The sequence below is a fragment of the Pyrgilauda ruficollis genome, unplaced genomic scaffold, assembly GCF_017590135.1.
Source record: "Pyrgilauda ruficollis isolate IOZ18807 unplaced genomic scaffold, ASM1759013v1 scaffold5, whole genome shotgun sequence".
NCBI classification, from domain to species: Eukaryota; Metazoa; Chordata; class Aves; order Passeriformes; family Passeridae; genus Pyrgilauda; species Pyrgilauda ruficollis.
This window is the reverse complement of record NW_024526599.1, coordinates 6,644,004-6,665,597: the sequence shown is the minus strand read 5'-3', so window position 1 is coordinate 6,665,597 and position 21,594 is coordinate 6,644,004.

Sequence of the window (21,594 nt, the reverse complement as noted above, 5' to 3'; positions counted from 1 at the left end):
CATCTCCATAACTAGTTTCTTATCTGTACAGAAACAAAGTTGTCTGACAAACTTTCACAGCCAGAATAAGTATAAACATATTCATAGCAAGAAGTCATTAAAACTGATGGTAAGAGGAGAAGATGCTATCCTAGACAAGAAAGGTACAAGAAGGACATACATATACACACACACACACATAATATTTAAGAATATAATGAACAAACCATTATCTCACAGGTGCTAGATTAGGTTAATAAAGAAAAACTGACACTATTACAGTTTATGCATTTTCTGCCATGTGGATAAGTAAAGCAGACTATCATCTCCAGCTCTGCCAATATGAAACATTTTAAACGCATTTTAATTTTTAACAAGAATAAATTACTGAGAAGTGCCCATATCTGCTCTGAAAGCAGAACATATGCCTTAGGAGGATGAATAACATCTGATGAAAACACCAGCCAAAAAGCCACAGAACTTCAAAGCTTAAAATGGTTTTAATATGTTAAATAAAAGAAACGGCTACACAGTGTAGAGAGAAAATAACTTTCGGTTAGGGAAGATAATTTCCTTGGGAGCCAGGATTGGCCTCAGTGCTGTTGTTACATTACACAGCATGTATGTATTTTAATTAACTCTGGCTGTGATACATCTAAAATGTAGGACAGATCATTTAGTGTATCCACAGAACATGGCACCCTGGGAGATACAATCCTTCACAAAATTAACCAAATTGCGCCCAACCGTGAAAAAGGTCATTTAAGCAATAGATGTGTTTCAATCACAAAGTGCACTATGTGAAAAGTGTTCTGTTTAAATGCCATCATTGCCAACCAAAGAGAAGTGAGCACCCAAAGCCCCATTCCCTTTCTGCCTGCTTTGGGACTGCCTTGGATGGCAGGAACACCCTTGATTTGTCTGTAGGGAGCAAGTGAATGAAAGCAGGCTACAACCTGGAGTGGGAACATGCTTTATAAAACTCCAAAAGCTTGGAGTGTACAATCAGAAAGTGATTTGGAAGGTATTTCATTGAAACTGTGTTTACCACCAAGGCAATCTCTTCCAACCACTAAATTGTAGATTATAAAGTGATAGAAGTTAGGACAAATTTACACTTCTGCAAATCAGCTTCTACAAATTTGTATGCATTTTTAGGTACTGGAGTCATAAAGACAGAGAGAAACACAAAACAAATCTGCAGAAAGAAAATATTTAGAAAGCAAAATGAAAAATAATAATAATCTCCAGACTTTCAATACCAAAAGCAATTATTAAAAATCAGGAAGCTTGACACTAACCACTTTTTTTTTTTTTTCTGAAACAATCATTTAGTTTTAAAATAATGTTCCATTCCTCAGCCCTAAAAAATCCAAAATATGTAAAATACATACTGATTTTCTGACTCTAGCACTAGGACAAGCTTAAGCAACTACAGTAATCTACTGAAACAGTAACGAGAAGCTATATATCAGGAATTTTATAACCTTGAAAAATGCTTCATTTGCCCCTTCTCCGTAAGTTAGAGGTGAAATATTATGTTTTAAGTGTTTCTAGCTGATACACTTGCAGTGTTCAGATGCAAACTCCCCTCAGAAATAGGGATTTCTGAGCAAGTTTTGAAAACCACTCCTTTTAATGTCTTGAGAAAAACCTGCTACGGAGAAAACCAGTATTTTTTGAAAACCGATTTCTATGTGCAACCTTCCAGTTATTTTTCCTTGCTTGGCAAGATGATTAGGAAAGGGGTGGTATAACAGCCTTTGAATACACTCTACCATTGACTTTCTGAGTGTCTTTTCCCACAGAGCCTAGTCTCACAGCTTGGCAGCTCTGAAGAGAATTCAGCTGGTGCTTGCCTGTTGCTGGGCATGCACGGGACTGGGCTTTCCAAGAGCAGAGCAGTTCCCTGCCTGCAGTACTGATTGACTAAAAAGCTGAATACCGGCACAGTCTTTCACCACTTCCAAATTGATTTTTTTTCTTTGCATCCATTGACAATTCCCCTTATCAGGAGGTAATGTTTTATTTAAAATACTATCCTCCTTGAGTTAAAAAAAAAAATCACAATAGCCAGTGATTTTAAAAGCATTTACTTTATCCCCAGGCATCTGACCTTTTTAGTTCTTATTACTGAGATATTCTTCACATCTTTATTTTTCTGCAAGTGATTAACCTTTCAGAGCTCTAGATAATAAATTGTTTGCTTCTGCTTAGAAGGCAGGGAATAAATAAAAAATAGCACCTTAAAAAATCTATTTCTCATTGCTTTATTCCTTTCTTCTTGCCTTATTTCTCAAGAGAAGAACATTTGCAATATTGTCAAACTTTTAGACTACTTTTTTTTTTTTCAAACTCTTCTACCATAGCTGTTCAAAATAGCATATTTGTTTGCAGATCTATGCCCAAATCACATGCTGCAAAGCAATGCTGTTTTAATTGAGGACCAAAACACTTCTATAGATTGCCCCTTCCCTGCATCACAAAATCTTTCTATGGAAGCATTCAACAGTTTTTGATTTGTGGAATGCTCACTTATGAAGTTTTAAGTAATGCACAGCAAATTTAAGCCTACTGTCAAGCAGTTACCTTTCACATTTGTCTTTGAGGAAATCTGTAGACTGAAAGCTTTTCTTCACATCATATTGTGATTTTAGATCACAAACCACTATTTTTTTTTTGTTGTAAAATTCATTCTTTATAATGGCAGGTGGAAAACAGAAGACTTTTATTCTGTTTGCTGAGTTTCTCCACGGTTTAGAAGACTACTAAAGAAGGTGGCAATCAGCACAGTCAGTGCTATGCCTTAGTCTTTCAGTTTTGGCTTGTCGAGACCCTCTGATGTGACTCTATCACTGAATTGTAGCAGTCCTCACTTCCAGAGCAGCCTTTCTGAAGCTTTTCACTGAATGAAGTAACTAGAACGGGATCAGAGCAGACTTAAGCCAGCCTCATAGCAAAGATATGAAAACAAAATCTGTTATTTCTCTCCTGTGTGAACCTGACTGGTGGCTCTTTATCTACCAAAAATGAAAATTCACTTGCAAAGAAAAAAGCTATATAGTCCCATAAAAAACCCAAACATCATGCTGTTTTCTAGGTACTGCAAAGCTCCCTTCAGGAGAAATGCATTTTACTGTTGTGTTTGCAAAAAATATTTTGTCCTCTACTACCAAGTCCTTGAAATCAATAATGCTGCATGATTTTTTGTTGACATCCACAGAATTTGGGAATCAAAGCCTAGCACAGTTTGACATTTCTCATCAGATTAAAAAGCAATAAAGAACCCTTGCAGAAGGATTTCCTGTAATTTTGATACCTTCTCCTCCTTTACTTATTTAGGCATAACACGTCCTAGGAATCTCAGTCTAAGACAATTGCTGTGTTTTCCTTTCATATCAAAGCTGTTTAAAGGAATCTTAGAAAACATATTCAGGAAAACTCTGCCCCAAGAGGAGCCAAAGTTTACCCTCAAATCACATTTTAGATTTCATACTTTGGGGTGAGCTGGACTAGCCCAGCACTATTCCAAATAATGAACATATCACAGAATCATAGAATATCCTGAATTGTAAGGGACCCACACAAGGATCACTAAGTCCAACTCTTGGTCCTGAACAGGGCAGCCCCAAAAACCACACCATGGGCTGAGAGCATTGCCCGAACACATCTGGAACTCTGTCAGGCTGGTGCTGTGACCACTTTTCTGGGAGCCTGTTCCAGTGCCCAACCATCCCCTGGGTGAGGAACCTTTTCCTAATATGCAACCTAAACCTCACCTGACACAGCTTCAGGCATTCCCTCAGGTGCTGTCACTGTCACCACAGAGCAGAGATCAGTGCCTGCCCCTCCTGTGCCCCTCACCAGGAAGCTGTAACTGCAGTGAGGTCTCCTCTCAGTCTCCTCCAGGCTGAACAGACCAAGTGATCTCAGACACTCCTCATATGGCTTCTCCTCAAAGCTCTTCACCACAAACCCCTGAGGAACCTCACTGGTGACCACTCACCAGCCTGATGTTAGCCCTGTTAGCAATCCTACAGGATTAGCCTTCCCCACTTCTTTAAAACTATGAAAGACCAATCTGCAAAAAAATGTTGCATGTCAAGCAGCACAAATGGAAAGCATCTTGGATGACTTCTGCTTAATTCATTCTTCTCAATGACTGTCCTCTTTGAGACAAGTATTTTTTTCCTTTATATCTTTCTCAGGATTTAAATTCAGCAGAAAAATAAGATTCAAGATTTAGAGTGGCTTGATAATTAATGATTATTACCTGAATTCTCTTTTACTAAAATATAGGGTTTTTTTGTTTTGTTTTTGTTTTTAAGGAAACATCATACCTGCCAAATAGCACTTCATTTCCCAACATAAGTTGCTTTCATACTAAAAGCATTCTCAGCTTGTACCCTGAAATATCCGATTTTTTTCTTGAAGGAACAGTAGAAAACCAATAATGGCATTCAATAATTTTTTGTTTATTGTAGGTGCATATAAAACAGTTTCCAAGTTCTTTGTGCTATGTATGTAAAATAGAGGAGGTTCCTAGCTGAATTTTAGTCATGATGTTACAACTGAAATACCTCAGTCTTCCAATTAAGCAAAAGCAACAGTACACTATAACCCAAATCATAGATATGATACTCCAAATAATACCTACCAATCATCAGATGGCTCATGAAACCTCCAAGAGCTGAAGCTGAACAACCTACTTGAAGGGGTATTTGTGAAAAACAACTTTCCTAAGTACAGCATTAGTCTACAAAGATGTCTTGGCAGGGCACAGGTGAGGAGAAGAAGCCTCGTGTCTGTCAGGTGCCTTATTCATAGCCCTTAGCCTAATTGTCTCTACATGTGGATGAGAATTATAATTAACTGTTTTCCAGCTGACAAGGGAGACAAAGTTTTTTTTTTCCCATATGTTAATAGAACATCTGTATTGAGAAATAATAAATTTAAATAATCCCATGTCTCCTCAGAATGAATCTTCCACCATCATGCATTTGTAATACAATGCCTATTAAAGGAAAACTTGCACACAGAAAAATTTTGCAATGGACTATTTGTATAAAGAAAATATGCTTAGCTATTACTTCACTTTGCCTGTTAGGCTTTTCTTGTTCACAGTATCTTGCAGTGATCATAATTCAACAGCAATTACATCATAGCATCTTGCTATGGAAAATGTTATGAGGTTATTTCACTAAAATGCAGAGTAGTTGAAAGCTGACTTTTTATAAAGGAGGAGGTCACCAACCTCAAAGTTGAAAATTCCTGTTATTGAGTTAAAAGTGTCATAGAAAATCGTTACACTGGAAAAAAAAAAACGGCAGAGGGAAAGAAAGTACTTTGTAAGTGACATTTTAAAACAAATACATGGTCTTAACCAAATTCAAGAGTTCAGAAATTGTTTCTTTTAAAAATAATATACTGACAGCATCTCTTTAAAATAGTTGAAAGATCATAAGAAGGAAGAAAAGAGCAAGCATTAGTAGAAATGTCCCTGTTTAGAGCAAGTGAATTTAGTTAATGGGTCTACTTGTAATGGACACCAAATTGAATGTACTTTGCTAAAGGGAATTGAATGGAGATAACTACCTTGAAAGTTTTCAAAGTTCCTTGAAAAGGTTTCTGTGCAAATGTTCAAAAAAATTCCAAGTTTTTAGCTCTGAAGGAGAAAATGAATCCCAAGGAAAAGCAGCACACATTATCCTACCTGTGTGTCCTGCTCCTCTGTTAGACCTTTGGCCTGTAGCCCCACTGCCCGGGTAAATTGGGGACTTGTGGCACTTGGTGGTAATTACTCCCCAGAGCATTGCCAGCTGGGTGTGAGCTGTAACCATTAACTCAGTGCAGCTGCTGCTGAGCAGCTGTCAAGTAAAAATAATGCTCAGCAACACTGATCTGAAACAAACTCAGTCATCTGGAGGTTCAGCATTGTGGGTTCCAAACCATATCCTTTTAATGTAGTTTTGATTAAAATTCCTGCTTCTCAAAAGTTATATGTTGTTCATTTCACCTTTTATTGAGAAGTAATGTCTCAGTACTTAATGTTTGAGCTATGCTGAAATGCAGAGGATGTGTGACTAAAATGCATTTGAAGATTAATTAACTTTCTTTGAGGAATCAAATTGTGATTTAACAGTCTGCAACATTATCTTTAGTACAGTGATAAGAATTTTCAAAGCCAAATTTCTTTCAAAAGACCAAGAAAAAGAAGCATTCCTTCTGTTCTTATCCTTCTGTTGATAAAATCTCTTTCACAGGCATCCTCTTTAGAGAAACAAACTTTTCTTCAAAAATACAAATATCAACAAAACCAATGATAATAATGTTGGAAGGGAACTATCACAAAAAAAGAAGTGTAAGCTAAGCTGAGGATAGCAAATAGAAAAAATCTATGGGGAAACATGCCTCTTCTTAAATTGCTCATGATGGAATGCATTGTTCTGGGGTTTTTAAGGTTGAGAAATAGTATGCATTTGTATTCTTAAACGTTTCCAATTCAGTTGTGATTTACCATGCCAGCAGAGTCAGGTATGGAAGAAGCAAAACACTCTTGGTATACATGAGGCTGTATTAAACAGATCACACTGTACCAACGTGGTAAATGAGTTATGTGAGCTCTACTGAGAGAAACGCAGTTTTGCTGGTACAGCTTGTCAATTTTAAGGACTTCTGCTGACGTAATTCAATTGAACAAGCACCACAACATTTTGAACCCCACAGTAGTCTAATGCTGCTGCATTAACTTAGCTGTCAGTAAAGGAGAAACTATTAAACTGATGCAGATTGCAGTGGCTTGGACAAGCACCTCTGCCAACATTTGCTTTTTCCCCCTATTTTGCATTAAAAAAATCTGCAAACGGACCCATTATAATTCTGAGTTTTGAATTTCTCTCATATTCTGGAAAAGTAATCCAAAATTGTTGTTTGATATACATTTTTTTTGTTCTTGCTTTCTGTATTCATTTTCACAATCAAATTAAAATGTTGATGAAATATTTATTTCTTCAATTTAATTAAAAAAAAATAAAGGAAAGAGGAAACAGAAACTAATACAATGTGAATAATTGGGATCAAGAACAAGTCACCTCTTCCCCTAGTAAACCACAACAAAACAATGATGTCACTGTGGTAACCACAGGGAAACATTGAAACCAACCATCAGGAAACACAGGGCCCATGGAGGCTTGACCCTTTCTCAGTGGGATTCTCTGAGAAGCGTTCACAGCTGTCCAGACCAGTGTCTCTTTCTGTCCCCTTCCACAGAAATAATCTTATCCTAATCAAATAATGTGAGATCTGCAAAGACAGGCTTCTGATATGTTTGTTTTGAATTTTTCTGCTTTTTTAAAATTCCCTTGCATAGATTGCTGCAGAGAGTGAACATAAAAGGTTTTGGAGGCCCCAGATCTCTCACACAGGGAATGTCTGGTAGCACTGGGTGGTACAAGGGCTGGCCAGGGCTTACCTGGGTCTTCCAACACCTGCATCCAGAACTCTGCTTATGGTTTCCCATGTACTCTAACTTATTTCTCTCCTTTAAAAAACCTCTAAGATATTTCAGCAGATCAACCCTACAAGCAAAGTGTGTCAATGATTTAATTTTATTCTTGTTGTCAAACACTCCTGCACATGTGCACTGTTCTACGGCATTTTGTCCAAACTGAGCAAATCCAAATTCTGCATCCATGACAGTTCCATACTCTCAGTTTCCTGGTGACTGCAGCAGAAAGCTCACTGAGGAGCACTTAGGGTAATCTAGGTTGGATCTAGAGGGTTAAAAATCTGGTAACATAAGGAAATTACATAAGGAATTTAGTTTACAAGAGGAAAGTCAGGAGAATGGTTTGAGAAGAATGGAGGATTTATGACAAGAAAGAAACTAGAAACACGGTTGGTCAAGTTGCCAAAACATTTCATTTTAATTTGAGAAGAAAAAAATAATCCATGAACATGCAGATTTTCCTACACCTGGAAAAATGCAGAAGTAGTTTGCTAATATTATTAACTATTTCTGAATTTACTGCTAACACATTTTTGTTAATTCCCATTTTTAACAACTGAAGAGATGATCAGAAATACAATAATCTACTGTTATAAAGATATGTGGTAATCCTCCTCTCTGAGAAGGCCTTAATTTTCAAGATCAACATTATTTGATATTTGAAGAACATTGGAACATAAATTCAATTTAAATCACCTCTTTGTTTAGGATCTTCTTGTCAGCCTTCTGTTATATTTAGATTTATTCAGCTTGTTTAGCACCTTATGTCCACATTAAAGGTCTCTGTTCAGTATCCCTGGCTTTGTTCCTCTTCTCCTGTATGGTCCCAACATGTCTGCTAGAGAGAAGCATAGCTTCTTGTCCTATTTTACTTATTCATAGTGAATTAACTTATAGAAATAAATTAGTAATGGGTAGACTCATAATCGACATACAGAATTTATATAAGGTTTTCTCTGAAAAATCTACAATGTCTGTAGAATCAAGCACTATATTTTCACAGAACTGCAGTAAATTATTTAATATCTCTTGCAAGTTTACCTTCCCAGCAGGCTACACTTTTTGGTGCAATAATTAAATATTTTCCTGTCTCACAGAGTGAAATTAAATACTGTGTCCTTTAGTCTAGTAAGTTGCACAAACATTTTCTTTAATTAAACTGCCAATTCTACCAGCAGAATTTGAATCTAAATGATACCTGCTTCCCAACTGTAACATATTTATAAAAATAGTGGAAAATCTCCTTTTTTTGTGTTTAAAAGGGTATAATGGGTCTATTTAGTCTCCTGAAAATGCACCACATGGCTACGTAGTGGAAAAAGAGATCCCTAAAGACAGCAATTTAGGAATTACCTGCTATTGCAATTTGGGCTCCTTTCCCCATCATTTCAGAACGAGATTCTTTGTGGATGGATACATCGAAGAGGGTAAAAGAAGAATTATTTTGAGAGGACTCACTATCACTTCCTGCACATAAAATGTGTAGTTATTTAGAGAGAACAACTTTTAGTACCTAGAATACTCACCCAGTGAAATAACATTTACAGGCATAGGTTTTGCCAGTAGAAATAAGCAAGTCACTAACATGCTGGAGAAAGAAATTTCACCAGAAATGGTGAAATAACCTACTGAGAGAGTTTTCTCCATTGCTGGCTCCTGACAGATGAACCACAGGGGCACCTTGCAAACCCTGCCCCAGAGATGGAAGAGTTTTTAGGGCCTGTTCTTTGTACATCCTAATGCAGCACCATAAATAACCTTGTCTGCAAATCAGTTTGTGTGACACAATGTGGAATTTAAACAGATAGGAATCAGACTTGAAATTTACTATTAAAAATCTAGGCTTGAATTATTTTCCACATTAGATTTGTAAAGAATTTTTTTCATTAGATATTATTTTAGAGACCTGGGGAAAAAAATAGAAAGACATTTGTGTAATTTCAGTTTATGAATTTCTTAATCTAACTTCATCTTACCATCTAACAGTTTTATCAGAATACCTTTCAATAGAAGACTAAAATCTAAGAAATTCCATCGATGAGAAATTAATTTTTCTAAAACTCTCAAAACCCATTAAGAAAAGTCTACTGCATTTATGAAACAGGAAAAATAAAATAATTTTTTGTTTTTTACTAAAGTAAAAAATCTACTAGTAACAGTTATACCATCTTCCATCTCCTTTTTTTTTTTTTTCTCCAGTTTTCTGGTGATCCAAGCTCCATCCAGAACAGTATTTGTAAAAGAGGTGCAAACATGTCGTGAGACAGACACATATAATGGTCTGGGAGAACAAGATTATTGGTTCATTACTTACCTAGCATAATGGAGACAAAATTATTTCCCAGTGACCTTCCTGATGATATTAAGCCTTTTTTTTTCCTTAATAAATTCAATTGCATAAGCATATGAGCATTTCTAATCACTCACATAAATGCCTCCAAACCTCAGCTCCCTGTGTTTGTACTGAAGTAACCTTAAAGTTTCAAGTTTCAAATTGTAATTATCTCAGCAATTCTACTCACTGCAAGGCACACTTTAACAATATGGAGCCTTCCCAGAAGTAACTGTGATTCAGAGCTTGTAATGAATCACTCTGTAGATCAACAAACAAATACTGTTCAGATGTTAATTTGCCTGAGTACAAGGTGTAACAGAATCCCAGTTTGCGAGCTGAATTCAAACAGCCACAAACAAAAATTCATAGAAACAACTTCTGAAATAAATGTCTATATAAAGTGCAGTTCAGAGACTGATGCATTTTGACAGGTGCTAGGGTAGAATGCTAAAGCTTATGCAGCTGGAAGACTTTAGAGTATATTTAAAGGACTATGCAGTAATGATGTCTGTGAATTAATTTTTAAATTTGAAGCCAAATGAAGACACGTTTCCTGGGCTGTTGGGGTCCAGTCCGGCTAGCTCTAGACCCTTGCCCACACGATACTTCATAGACGAAGGTAAAAGATTAGAGACGCGCTCTCCTCCACGTGGGAAACGTTGTCCTTTATTCCGAGACACACATCAGGTGGACAAACCCATGGGAGAAAAGAGAGCGTTCCCTGGCAGCAGGGAGCTTTTATACCCCCCGGGACGGGGATAGCGGGAGAGGTCCACAGCCAGTGGGACACCAGTGAGGAGTGGCGAGGGGAGGGGTAACCCAGGGGAGAGACCACCAGGTGGTACCGGGACAGGTGAGAGAAATATCATGTGATGGGGAAACGGGGTAACAAACCACATGATATAACATAAGCTATACAGTGCAATACAAAACTATTCTGTGCAAATTCCCAATCACCTAGTGCAAGAGAACAACTAAACTGGTGCACCACAACAGCCAAAGGCAATAATAACAGTATCTAGCTATATAAATAACTTTGGCCATTTAAGCACAGCAATCAAACATTGTAAAATGCCACATTAGAAAAGAATGGGATGTGCCAGGAATTTCTTTGTGTTGGGTATAAGTAATCCTCCCCCCATCGTTTCACCTTAATAAATAACCTGTACAAAAATTTTTGAATTATTCAGCCCTTCCAAATAAACACTTTCAAAGTATGAAAATGCATAAAAGCAATAAAATACCTGGCTACCTGGCTTTCTGTGTCACTTCTATCTTTCTGGCCCAAAGGTAAGGTAGATTGCATTAATATAAAATATTAGAGTTCTATTGTGAATTCTATTTACCTCAGAGGAGTTGTAACTGTTTACTTTAGAGGGGTGGTGGGTGGTAAAATTAAAAAGATTATATTAGATCTTGAATAAGACTGAAATGTGCACAGAGCATATCTTTATTTTGTTGTTGTTGTTGTTGCTTTATATTGCAGATGATGTCTTTTTTACTTTTTATTGGTAGTTTTAGTAACAGCAAAATCACTGAATATTCCTCAGTGTGCCCTCATTGTTTTGTTTTAGAATGTGATGCTCAGCCATCAACAGAGAGAAGGTCCTTTCAAAAGTGTATTTAACCTCACTAAGTTGTTTTGCTTTTTCTTTTACTTGAAATGTTACAACTTTCACTATTATTTGCTAATACATAGATCCATGTGTTATACACCTAGAGAGCTGAATTTTTGGGTTGTTGTTTAGATTTACTGTTTTGATTTTATTAATTAAATGAGAGAAGGATTAGATAAGAACTGTGATTCTTAGATGGACTTGTTCCTGATTTGCAAGAATTTAGAATCTATATACACAATTCTATACTTTTTTCTATACCTTATAGCATAGCTATTCTATACCACAGCCAAAAATTCAAGCACTCCTTTAAAAAGAAATGAGTGAGACACATAATGTACCTATCTTTGTAAAAATCATTAGATAAATTATTCTAAGCAAATAATATTAAGGATACTGATCTTTATTCTCTTAACATAAAAACACAAGTATTTATATATTTTGCAATAAAGGAACTTTTCATCTAAGAAATATCTGAAAGGCGATAAGAAACTTTTGAATTTTGAGTGTTTATATAAGGATGTCTTCTATGAATTGAAAAATAGAACTTCAAGTGCTGTGTAAGTGAGAAAGTGAGCTAGGGCCAAAGGTACTGAAGGAGTGTCACCTAACAGGATTTATGATTTATGTGAAGTCTTTGAGAGAGTCTATGACCATTCATTTTATATCCCTTCATTTAATTGATTTCAACCATGAGAGGAGAGGAAAGTCACCACTACTCAAAGATTGCACCCCAAATTGCCTGGCCTCAGCCTGCAACATTTTAAATTTTCCCAGGAAACGTCTCCTTTCTCTTGAATCCTGTAAGAAGGCATATTTCACACATTTTCCTCTTTGTTAAGGCTTGCATTATGAGCTTTCATCTTTAAAATGCTGTTTCCTCAACAGATGGTTTTGCAATGCTTTCCTATCAAACAATCAGTTAGAAGCCCAACAAACAACAGTGTTTTAAAAGTCCTATTTGCACCTAAGTTAAATAAACCCCACACACTTCTCCAGTGCATTTTTTTTGTCCTCCTAAACACCCACACCATCTTAAATGATCTTAATCCAAACTCCATGCCTAGAAACAAAACCAAGCAAACAAAAAGTTTAGCTCACGATATAAGTGAATTTTGGGTGAAGATGAATGGAGGAGAAAATCAGAAATATGGATGTTTAAGGCAGACGCTCAGCAAGAAAGCTGTTGTTCTGATAATTGCTCATGTTCCATTCATGAGAATCTGCTGAAGTCAATGTTTTTCTACTGTAAGAGCACTTTTAATTTACACATATTTAAAATTCATGTTTTATATGGAACTAAACAATTTGAAAGCTATTGAACTGGAAAATCTTCAGAGGAATACATCTGGGAGTCTATGACTTGAAAAAGTTTAGAAGCAAGAGCCAGCAGCTTAATGTACACATTTCTTGAGATTTTTTTTGAGTGAGAAAGGGCACATTAAAACTTAACAGTTAGACATCTTTCTTCTGATGGTATTTTGAGTTTTAACTCATATTTTGCCTTGGAATGACTTTTCTTTTGCAGGTGCCTCTCTTTTCTAAAGAAAAAAATGTAAACAGTGCTCTCTTTCATGTGATAGCTTTCATTTGTTTCAGTTTCTCAGTTAGCCAATAGCAGCAATAACAATAATTTTTTTCTATTGATTTTGAATATGTTCTGTCCAAAAACATTAGGAAGGTGGTTTTTTCTCCTTTTCTTTCCTTCTTTTTCCCCTTTTCCTAGCAGAAAAATCAGCCAAAACCTTAAGATACACTCTCAGTTCTGTCCAGGCAGTATGGATAAACACCTTACCAACCTAATACTGTGGATTCTTCAGAGTTCTTCTTTCTTCCCCACTAAGTCGTGTCAAGATTTACCTGAAGTACATCATGGTATATTGCTCTACTTTCATGATGTCAGGCCTATTCCTGTGTGTTCTGACACTTGACCCTTTTGCACTGCTGTGAACCAGTTTTCCTTCAGGAAAAACATCCAAGAAGCAGAATTATCAGCCAGTGGTGGGAGTCCTACATACCTAAAATAATAAATACATATTAATTATAAAACTGTAATAATATGGAAATATTGTACTCATCTACAGCCTCTGTTATGCTTTGATGTAAGAATAATATTTGAATCTTCTGTGCTACAGTAACATTTTTTCTCCTATCACCATGACAGTTCCCTAGTTGCTGCAGTATTTTGGAATAAGTTAAGCACAGAAAATTTTTAATCTCAATAAACTTTTTTTTTTTTTGACATATAATGAAAACAACTCTCTATATTTGCATCATTTTAGGTGTTTTAGCAAGTCTTGGTAGCACATGAATTTCATTTTGATTCTTTGCTGTAAGGAGGTAGTCTGGTAAAAAAACCCCCATAAAAAAATTTTTTTTTGACATATAATGAAAACAACTCTATATTTGCATCATTTTAGGTGTTTTAGCAAGTCTTGGTAGCACATGAATTTCATTTTGATTCTTTGCTGTAAGGAGGTAGTCTGGTAAAAAAACCCCCATAAGTAACTTAAATTGAAGATTTCTTTATGGGCTACAAGAGGTTTTATTCATATACACACACTCACCTCCCCACAATATCAAATTTAAAAAAAAACCCAGACCAAACATTTATTACTGTTTTCAAATTGAAGTTTCATAGCATGTTTGTATTTCTTTCCCAATATTTTGCAGATGTCATAAACCCATTACAGGGCAGTGATGCCTTGATTCAATCTGAACATCTGAAAAGCAATCTGAAAAGCAAAACCATCCATGAGCAACACTCCTTTCTCTATTTGTTTGACTTGCTTATTGATCACACTGCTGAAGAGGAGAAAGCTAGGATTAAACAGGTCTTCTGGTGGGGTCCACAAAACTCTTCTGCAGAAGCATTTTAAAAATGCATTCTTACATACATTGCTTTGGACAGTGCCCAAAGTTTTCCTCTTCCTAGCACTGAACAGTCCAAGCATAACTTCCTTAGGTTGGTTTTCTATCTTACTAGAAAAGCCAGAATAATTTTTCTTCCTCATGTGACAAGGCAACACTTGTCAATCTGCGATGGTTATTTGCCATAAAACATCTTTGATTTTACTTTTATTTTTCAAAAAATTGCACTAGATATCTCTGCTCAAGACAACTGAATTTGTAATGCTGCTATGCATATTTTCACTGCTGTGAATTTTAATGTAGCAAAATAAGTTCATCTTCTTTATATATGCATATTTATACTTCAAGTCTACATAAACATCTATTTTTTTTTCTCAGATCTTATGCCATAGAAAGACAAATAAAAATGGGAAATGTAAAAATGCAAAAAAAAACCAACCCAAAACCCAAGCCAAAAAACCCCATGCTGATATTTTGAATCATTCTTATTAAAGAATTTGACTGCTCAGCTTAGGTGGTCACAATTTCTCTAAATCTTCAGTATTTGAAATTGATAGGAAAATCTTTATACTAAAAATATAGAGTAAGTGTTGCAGGAAATAACCACATTTACTTGATCTTGCAAAATGTAGAAGTATAGAAGAATTAAAGGGGAATATAAAAAAGCAATGATGATGAGATTACTATATAATCAGGTTCTTTTCCTATCTATGTTTAAAAGGGAAAAAAACGGTTTATTCTGCAATATGATAAAAATAAAAATCTCTTTAGTATTTATCCCAGAAACAGGCAGTGATTCTAGGAGCAGTTCAGATTTTCTTTTCTCTCTTCTGTACAAGTCATTGCTGCATAAGGGTGTGATTACAGAGAGAGACAGATCACCCACCCTTTCTGGCCTGCAGCTGCTCATGTTTACAGACACCAGTATGGCCAAAATAAGAACCTTTTACTGAATAGTTCAAAGCATCCTGGCTACCAAGAGACATTTTTTTATCATTTCATGACCAAAGCACATTGTTACTCCTTAAAATTACCTTGCCCTTGCTTCTTGTCAATGAAGATGTGTTTGAGAATATCCTTTCTTACGAAATTATTTTTCTTCCCCTTGCACTTCAATTCACAAGGAACAGGTTGGGCATACACATTTTGTCCACCTGACTCACTCTCCTGTCAAGACTGGCACATCTTAGCTACCCTTATTAAATGCTCTATGGGCACACCATTGGACAGCTGCAATTTCACCCACTGCTGAGCTCGTTGCACAGCTCATTCAGACCCTCTTGTGAAACTTCTCCAGCTGAAGGACATGCTCTCAAATCTCATTTTAAAGTGGAAGACAAGATAATGGAAAATAAGTTAATCCCTTTAAAGTGACATCAATATGGTATGCAGATGCATACTTCCTGTTTCCAGGTACTGGCTCTGGGCCTAGGCTTAAATATTTAAAAATATGAAAAACAGCTGAGTTTACATCACAAAACCAGCAGAAGTATTTTCCTCTCTGAAGCTATTTTTTAAAAATGATCATGTTAGGAGAACTAAATGAGACTGCCTTATCAATAAAATGATAGCATGATGCTCAGTTCAAGACTATTAAGAACTACACTTTAAACTGAAAGATCATTTTCCTGGTATTAGAGAATTTATTTCCCTTAAGAAACTGACAGAAATGTGACCTAATTATGGATTCATATTTTTAGTTGCACATACAAGGACACTTTTTCTAAATGAATTTGCGTCTAATAGTCATTTAAGCAGCCACAAGAGGACTAAACCACAATTTTTCTTTTCTACTATGTCCTTTCTCTAATACGTTCAAATATTATCAGCCAGCTTTACTGCCTACAGGCTTCAAAATTAAGACAAAATGGAAACTTTTGCCAAGTCATGTTTATTTTGAGAACAAACACACAGAGAAATAATGGAATTATTACTTGAGTAACTAGGAAAATAAGTTATGCTGCTGACACATTGTAACGGTTAGGAAGAAATGCTGAAAGCATTCTCTGATAAAATTGTACAAAGATTGCTCTTTTTAGCCTACTTTACTTCACTGTGTAAGGCTGAAAGAGACAGATTCCAAGTCGTTATCTGAGCAAAGTTATGCTAAAACATATCACAGTCCCTAAATTAGAGGCATAATCAGTTCAATATGTCAGAGAGTTGCTGAAAGTCCCTTTAACTCAGATAATCAGAAATTGTTATTGTAACTTCATTGCTTCTTAATTTTATTACTGCACTGGAAAGACAGTCATCTTCATCTTGGTTTGATCTGTCATTCGTACTTGAATTTCTGCCTGTCTGCCACATCTTAATTAAAAGCTCATTGTCCTTCTAGTGGAAGTCCTACATCAATGTTCTGCTTATATTTCTCATCACATTAGTTTCTACTAGCTTGTTCCTTCTGCTTTTCTCAATCATCTGTCTTTAACATTTTCTGTTTCACTATCTTTGGAGTTTTCCCTTTTGACTTCCTTGTGCTTGTTGTCACAATTTGCACAAACCATGGTGACAAATTTGGACAGAAGTTGAAGAGAAAATACAATCATCCCTAATAAAAAGTAGTCCCCTCCTGTACCAATGATCACATATTGATTCCATGGAGAAATTTCTTTGCTGGGCAGTGAGCAGCAGGACAGAAGTCACAGCAGAGACAAATCAAACTAACAGTGTAACCTTTCACAGAGCTGTTAGCCTGAATGATATCTGTCAGAAACAGCCTCTGCTTTGTGCAAAGGTCTGCATTAGAAGGAATATTTCAAAGTTTTTACTGAAGTTGTGAATTTTAATCTAATGGTCTTGGTCAGTGTAAACAGATTTTAAAGATAACGTTCTAATTTAAGCATTGAATTCAGTATTACCCAAAACATTTGCACTGTTTGGGAACATCCCAATAATGAGAACTGTTGAAAAATTACACTGAAAAGGTGCTTATGTGCTTAACCTGGCCATGGAATTTAGATTACCATCTTAATGAAATTAATGGTAATCTAATTCTCTATATATACTAGAATAGCTGAAGTCTGCAAATATTGGACTTTGAATGATTATGTCTGGAACTAAAATGTTTATCTCATGAAATAGCTCTTTCTGGAAATCAGGTGGCTTAAAGGCTTGAGCCAGAGGTTCCATTCAGATCAGCTGTAGTGACTGGTAGTCAGAAATGGCCTTATCTTTCACTATTAGCCTCAGGACCCATTTATAATACCAATGGGTACTAAATCTTCTGAGAATAAGTTTCTAAACACTGATTATGCTTTCTTTGAAAAAGTCACTCTTGTCTTTCAAACCTCATTTCTAATAACTTTATTGTGTGTACAGTTTTTCTTGCATAACCCACAGTGACTAATCAATCCCTATTAACATGTTTCTTCTTATTAATGTATGGATATGTTGTTACCACATTTTGATAATGTTATCACATTCAGGCTGGGTCTTGCGCTACTTAAAGTAGGAATTACTCTGTAAAAGGGAAGATCTTCTTATTTCTGCATGACTTTTAAAAATCCACTAAACATGTATTTCATTGATCAGTGAATTGAAACTATACACCGGCATAGTGATATTTCTCCACTTACTATTTAATAATTTCAAACATGCTAGCATTTTTCAACTGCTGTTAATCACCGAATTGACATTTTCAGGTAGTTAGTTGCAAAAACTCACAGATCTTTTTTTAACTAAAAGGACCTCATTTAGAGTGTATCTCTACATGTTTACACACATATATTGATATTTACACCTTTAGGTATTTGCAGATATACATAACTTGGTCATTTGAAACTGTGAATTCCTTAAAGTGTTTTGATGGTAGCCCTAAAATTTGATATTCTGACTAATTTTCTATCAGCAAGTTGCCATTAATGTGAAAGCTAATGTTTCTAGCAACAGATACACAGACATAACAAACTAATGTAAGACAGAGAGAAACAGTTTTGCTGAGGTGCTTAATTCTATTAAATTTTCAGCAGCAATTTCATGGCATGGCAGCTCTTTGCGCCTACTAGCCACTCAGAAATCCATTTGCTGGAGTCTAACCATGCTGTTTTGGATCTTCCTCATGAAAGAAATACAAGAGGTCTCCAAATCCTGGTCAGGGCATATTTCATGAAGGCCCAGTAAAGAAGATACTTGTGTTTTAAGTTGCACTTATCACAATGATACTTTATGAACACCTAAAACTGAAAGAGACTATGAAACTTTACACATTTCATCCTTAAACAGCCCCAGCCATCAACTGAAGACAATATTTAGGATGTAATGTCTAAGGCATAGCTAATAAATAACAGATAATATTATAAAGATCATATTAAAAACTGTGTTTAGAGCAGCCAGGATTTTGAATTTCTAGTAAAATCAAGATGGAAATGATACTAAATAGGAAAAGCAGCAAATGAATTTGCAAGCCTTGCAGGGCACAGTAAATTTACAGATGTTTGCACAATTCTTAGCTTCAGGTACAAAAAAATTAAGCTGAATCTTCTCACTGAAGTAAAACGAAGAGGAAATTAAAATGTTTTAGGAAAGAGCAGTTCTGTCCCAACAATCAGATAAAAAGTAGCAGGGACATTCTCTTAATGTGCTAGGTTAAAGTGCTATTCCCCACCCCCAGAATTTCCTCAGGTGACCTCGACACAGTGAAGAAAGTCAAAGTAGCTGGTTTTTTGCCAAGAAGTTCACAACCTCCCTCACAATCCTATCCATTGGTTTCACTGCCAGGTGTCTGTTAGTAGCAAACAGCTGGGTAGTGGTATAATCTGTAATGAACGTGACCCACATAATGAGAACAAAGAGTGAAATCCAGATTCAGTATCAGAAGTCTATTAATTGGATCAGTCGAACTGGATTATCACAATTTCCTGTAAAAAAAGGAAATGCTGGGATATGACAATTACCAAATAAAAGTATGAAAAGGTGTCATCTGCTAAAGAGTAGTATGGCATGATATCACCAACCCCTTACAGGAATATGTTTACATAGTTCAGCTTATCCTCCTTTTTGTGAAATTCTCTAATGCTTTATTGAATTGACTGTTGTCCACTAAGTTACGAAAAAGAATCTATCTGTCTCTAAACTACAATCAATTTAACCAATGAAGAAGAAAAAAAGACAAGCATTCTACTTCAATGTCTGCAAAGTTAGAAGAGTATAAGCAGAAACCTTGTGGTGACTGCCTCTTGAAAGTCAAGGAAACACAATGTATGTTACAACTCACAAGCTGCAAGAACTTAACTTATTTGTAATAAATATCTTGTTGTTCACATTACCAACATCACAAAATTTGTTATGCTGCCAACTTCTAGAAACATCCAAACAAGGCTATTTTTTAGTCACATAAAGCTTTAGTTAGATAGAAATGCTAGTTTTTGGATTTATGCACTAAATTTCAACTACTTCACTCGAAAATGCTAGACACAAACATCTGAAGCAGAAATTGATGATGAGGTCATGCATGCTCACTGCAACTACATCTGGAAATAAGACAAGTCAACAGTCTGAACCATTTCCTTTGAACTTGACAAGCACAGAATGCTTCAAGGAACACAAACCATGATATGCTTTTATGCAAGTTCCAACCTTTCAATTGCACACAACAACAACAACTGTAAAATAACCTGCAGAGCCAGAGCATCACCTGGTGTGAAATATTGCTATCCAGTTAAGGACTGGATCAGACCTCCTCCTAAGATGGATCTGCAAAGGGCCTGTAGTCTTTGTATTCCCAGGGCTCTTTCTTGGCTGGGATCAAAGCCAGGTTTACAAATACAGGTGGGGAGCAGTTATCATTCTGCAGCTCCTGAAAAAGAGCTCCTCTCCCCAGCCTCTATCCCAAATAGCAACATTTTTATGATCCCTGAATGCTGTCAATGAACAATATCCTTTGAAGTTTGCCTACAGGCTCAGTGAGACTAGCTCAGGGGCACAGAAAAACTGCTGCCACTAGTTCTCTCATTTTATTAAGAAGTGAGGTGAAAAACCTCTCCCTCTACACCTCTTCCCTGCTTTGGCCCTGGAAGATGTGTGGTTTGCTTCCCAGTCTGCAGGAAATGATTTTAGAATATCTGCAGCATGAAAAATGCTAAGATGTGGGAAATAATAAGTATCTCTAGATATGATTTATGTCAGTTCCAGTGAATTGGTTCCTATATGAATACCAAAACCTGAGGTCATGCCAAGTTACTTGCACAAGGACTGCCTGAATCACTGATAGCAGCAGGACTAATGCAGGTCCTGTTTCCTTTATTTCCTCTCTCAGGTTAGACTTTCAACCAGGCCCTTCAGAGCAGCAAGAGACACAAGAACTGTTTGGTATTTACATAAAAAAAAATAAAAATACTTTAGATTTTTAAAAATGTTTTATGATAAGCATGAAGAGTGTAAGAATCATCACTTCACCAATTAAAATAAAATGCTCCATAGTCACTATCTATCAGCATTACATATAGCTAAAGGAAAGTGTAATCCATTAGTAATTCAGTAATTATGGAATAGGGCATTAAACATCAGTTTTCTATTTGAAAACAAGGTCAAAATGAAAAGAAAAAAATACACTAATTGTTAGCATGCATCATCTTAATTTTCATTTTATTTTCAGGCCAGCTGCAAGAAAGCTCAAGGATCAGGTCAGATAGTTGAAATAGTACTTAATCAACCTCGAATATCAGTTGAAAAAGAAAATTATGATACAAAGAATATATAAAATTTATCTAGGATTAAAAAAGCACCAGCTTTCACTGTTTACATTTAAAAACAGGAGCAATTGTATTTAAATTATTTTTCCACATATAATAATTTTTACTAAGAATATGAAGGAATAAAACTCTGGAAGGGCAGTGAGCCTCAAAATATCCATTGATAATTAACACAGGTAAAGGAATAAAGAGGTAAGAGAAATCTAAAAAAAAGATGACACCAAGTTCCCCAGTTCACAAGACTGCACAAAAATCTTCAAAACCTCTCAGTTTACCTATATTTTAAGGGCTACTTTGCCTCTAAGTATTTCTAGAGAAAAATTCTTAAAGCAAGCTCAAATATATTATTAAAAGTTGCTGAACAGGCATAAACAAATATTTGAAAGCTTAGCTTTCTCCAAGAGATGTGATTCTTCCATTTATACAAAAACAAGTTGATATAAACAGAACCATGACAATTTATATTAGCTGTAGAATTTTCTCTTACTAATCTCAGTTACTTCCAGACCATTTTGTACAAATAACTCTGTAAACATGCTGTTAATCCAGCATCCTCACATGAAAGAAGTAACAGTGTTATTTCTAACTGGAAAC